We start from the raw sequence: 4593 nt of genomic DNA, 5'->3' as shown, positions 1-4593 counted from the left end.
TCTCAGACGCAACATGGTTCTTTTCTGACTGTTGACAAAAACAGCATAACATCATTATATTATTCTCTGTCTTCTATATCAAAATTGAAGGCTGAAATCAATGCTTACAATTTTGTCTTTGATTTTATCAGTGATTTCACGAATGTCTCAGTTCATTTTCTCCACCGTGAGCTCTTGTTTCTTGATTTGAGATATTGAATCAGGCTCTGATGATGGCCAAAGCTTCACAAAATAGAACTGATGAATTAGTTTTGGGACTTCATCATCCTCTTGTGCAACTTCTGATGATGGATTTGATGATGATGACATGGTTTGCTTCAATTCCTTGACCCCAAAATCTTAAAAATTGATCCTTATATAGTATATGCTAAGAAAAATTTAAACAGGACAATATGCAGAACAATTTTATGGGAAATACTCACTCCAATAATTAAGGTGATTGGAAAATTAACTGAGGCATATAGTTCTGATTTTTATGGATACTGTACAAGATGTCTCTGGTACGGGTTAAGAGATGGATCGAGAACTTGCGGGTTGAGGCAGATGCCGGATCACTTGCCTGGAGCAATGGGGGGTGGTACCTGCAAAGACACTCCGATGCTCAAGTCAGAATGGATCTAAGAGGTAGAAAGTGTGAGGAATGAGTGAATACCTGGAGGGACCTGGGTCCTCTATTTATAGGTGATGGTGAATATCTTATCTTATCTTATTTGACTAAGATAAGGGAGACGTTTGAATTATCTTATCTTATCTTATCTTATTTAGCTAAGATAAGGGAGACGTTTGAATTCGAAAGTTGGTTAGGAGCTCTAGTGGGCTGGTTCCGAGCCTTCTGGAAGGGCGAAACGGGTCGGACCCTGGTAGCCGGGTTCGGGGACCGTTCTGGGTGTAGGATCCGTGGGCCGGATCCGTAACAGTTGCCCCCGGAGCGAGAGAGTGAGGGTGCTCGGTCTCATCGCTGGAGAAACATTTTCCTCACCGTTGTGGTTTGGCAAGGAGATCGTTGTTTGGTTTTTCCGATCGAGGTCGAGGATTTGGGGAGTTCCTAGCCGTTTCATGGTCAGGCGAGGAGCGCGTTGTTTGGGCGTCTCATCACATGCCGGGTTTGATGACCGTTCCGAAGAAGGGCCCGGAGATCGGGTCTGGAACAGTTGCCCCCGGAGCATGAGAGTATGCTTTCTTGGTCTCAATGCTAAGTCTTTGGAGAGTCCGATTCTCTGTAGTTCGGGAGACTGTGAGGGGCCTGAAAAGGGCGTGACGTCATCATGCACCAATTGGTAGGATGTTGGTCAGTATGGCTTTCCGCGAGTTGGAAGACCGTCAGCTCATGCTTGTTTTGTGTGGCCTTTTTTGAGCCGTTATTGTGAACTTATTTTAGGCCTCTTGGTGGGCCGATTTTAAGACTTTGTTTATTTAGCTTATTTGGATTCCTGTTTTGCGGGTGATCGATTCACGAGTCACTATTTTTGTTATTTGGATATCCGTTTTATTGGCCTCGGGTGATCGATTCCCGGGTAGCCATTTACTTATTTGGATATCCATTTTATTATTTGGATATCCGTTTTATTGGCTTCGGGGTGATCGATTCCCGGGTAGCCGTTTACTTATTTGGATACCCGTTTTATTATTTGGATATCCATTTTATTGGCTTCGGGGTGATCGATTTCCAGGTAGCCGTTTACTTATTTGGATATCTGTTTTATTATTTGGATATCCGTTTTATTGGCTTCGCGGTGATCGATTCCCGGATAGCCGTTTGCTTATTTGGATATCCGTTTTATTATTTGGATATCCATTTTGTTGGCCTCGGGGTGATCGATTCCCGGGTAGCCGTTTACTTATTTGGATATCCGTTTTATTATTTGGATATCCGTTTTATTGGCTTCGGGGTGATCGATTCACGAGTAGCCGTTTGCTTATTTGGATATCCGTTTTATTATTCGGATATCCATTTTGTTATTCGGATATCCGTTTTGTTATTTGGATATCCGTTTTTTTATTTGGATATCCGTTTTATTATTTGGATATCCGTTTTATTGGGAGTGGGTAGACCGATGTTGTTTTGTCATAAGACGAGGTCTCCTGGTCCGAAGTCTCGTCGTACCGTGCTGCCATTGTACCTTAGGCTTATTCTCTATTTTAGGGCTAGCTCACGTAGGTGTGCTATACTCCGACCTTGTCTGCAAGGCCCTACTTTGCTTCTTTGTCGTTTCCTCCCATGGTTCTGCGTGAATTTTGGTGTGCATCGAGATCGGAAAGGAAGATGCCTGCCGCGTCTCGGGATCTCTTGCGTAGGGCTAGTGCTGATGTTGTCGTATTCTACCGCGGTTTTTCGGTCTCTGTGGATGGTTCCGACGAAGCCATCTTCTGCCGTGAACTTCATTAGGAGGTATTTGGTAAAGATGACGGCGGAGAGGTCGTTGATTGTTTTTCTTCCGAGGATGACGTTATAAGCGGTGGAGTTCTTGAGGACCACGAACTCGGACAGGATTGTCTTCCTCTGGCTTTCCGTCCCTATGGTAAGGGGAAGAATGATGGAACCGTCTGGCTTGAGGAAGTTGTCTCCGAGTCCCGTGACACCGTTGCGGTGTGTTTGGAGATTTTCGTTGCGGAGCCCGAGCTTGTCGAAGGCACCTCGAAAGAGAATGTTGGAGTCTGCACCGGTGTCCACCAGTATTCTCCGAACTAGTCCTGTTCTGATTCTCGCCGAGATGACGAAAGGTGCGTCTTCGGCCGAGGTGCTATGCTGGCAATCCTCGGGCAAGAAAGTTATCATTTTGTTGGCTGTGGCAGCTGGGGCTTGATCTCTGACAGCCAAGACTTTGAGGTCCTTTTTTAGTGTTGATCTTGACTTGCCTGACACATCCTTGCCCGTGATGACATTTACTATTATGGTCGGGTCGTCTTCTGGACTTTCCCTGGGAGGTTGTTTTTGTTTTCTCGGGTTGCGTCCTTCCCTCTTAGGCGACCTGTCTTTTTCCGCGCGTTTTGGTTCTCTGATGATTTGGCGAACTCTGGGAGTTTGCCGTCTCTTATAGCTTGTTCAAGGGCGTCTTTAAGGTCGAAACAGTCTTGTGTTCTGTGCCCGTAACCTCGGTGGTAGTCGCAGTAAAGGGTCTTGTTGCCGCCCGTTCTTTCTCTGAATTGTCGGGCTTTCAGGATAATACCCCGATCCGCTATCTGGTGGTATATCTTGGTAATCGAGGCTGTCAGGTGGGTGTAGTTCGAAAATTTCCCGATCCTGGGTGATCGGTTTGTGTTGGTTTGTTTGGGTTGGTCTCTTTGACTTTCTCTGGGCATCGGATTATGGCGGGAAGTCGGGTTGCCGTGTGGAGTGTTGCCGTGTTACCGTTTATTGGCGGCGACGACCTGGCTAACCTCCTCGTCGTTTATGTAGTCTCTGGCGACGTTTTGGATCTCGTGCATGGTCCATACTGGCTTGGTGGTGAGGTGTTTGCGGAAGTCTTCGTTCATGAGCCCGTTGGTTAAACAGAGGCTTGCGACGGAATCTGTGAGTCCATCAATCGTTAGGCATTCATCGTTGAAGCGGTCCAGGTATTTTCGTGTGGATTCGTCTTGTTTCTGTGTGACCCCTAATAAGCTGATGGGGTGTTTAGCTTTGGTAATTCTGGTGGTGAATTGGGCCATGAACTTCCGTGAGATATCTTGGAAGCCGGTTATGGATCCGTTGGGGAGGGCATTGAACCATTTAATCGTTGGCCCGGCTAGGGTTACTGGGAAGGCCTTACCTCGGACCGCATCAGCGGCCCCTTCCAGGTTCATCCTGGCCTTGAAGGCCGTTAGGTGCTCCTGGGAGTCCTTGGTTCCATCGTACTTCATATCCGTAGGCTTGTCGAAGCCTTTAGGGAGTTTTGCTTTCAGGATTCTTTCAGTGAAGGGAATGGCTCCCATTATCACGTGGTCACTTCTTGTGCGTTTGGCCTCTTGATGTCGTCGGTCGTTGTCCGTTTCATGTTGATGAGCCGGGTTGCGTGGGACGCTGCGATCATACCTTTTGCTGTGTCGTCGTTCAGGCATCCTGTCATGTCCGTGGTCACGGCAGATGTTGCGATTGTATCTCTTGGCATGTCGCCGTTCTGGCGATCCACCGTGCCTGGTTTCATGGCGAGATCTTGATCTAGAGGTTGCGTGACTTCCGTTTTTTTCGGCGTTGTGCTTTTCTTTGGGTGTAACTCGGCCTTTGAGGTCTTGCACCCTGAGGCAGGGCTCTTGGATTATCTGGACCGCCTTCTCTCCTAGGCCGTCGGGTGGCCGAGCTTCAGTGGGGGACGGTTGTCCTCTCTTGGTTGTTGCTGGGTTGGGGTTGGTTGGCGATGTGCCGCGCTTATTATCCTCCCGTGGGTGGGAGGAGTGTTATCTTGGAGTTCGGGAGTTGGGATGTTGGGTGGAGGATTGCTCCTCGAGGTTCTCTGTCATGCCGCCACGATTTGGCTGTCCCCCGCGTCTATGTAAGAACCTTGAGAACTTTCTTGATCTCTTAGCTCCTGAGAGGTCTGAGCTTGGCCAGGGTGGTAGCGTTTAAGGAGGTCGTTCATGATTAGCTTCCTTATGAATTTTCAGTAAGGTCCGAAG

This window comes from Arachis ipaensis, chromosome B08, assembly GCF_000816755.2.
Source record: "Arachis ipaensis cultivar K30076 chromosome B08, Araip1.1, whole genome shotgun sequence".
Classification (NCBI taxonomy): domain Eukaryota; kingdom Viridiplantae; phylum Streptophyta; class Magnoliopsida; order Fabales; family Fabaceae; genus Arachis; species Arachis ipaensis.
This window is presented reverse-complemented; position numbering follows the sequence as displayed.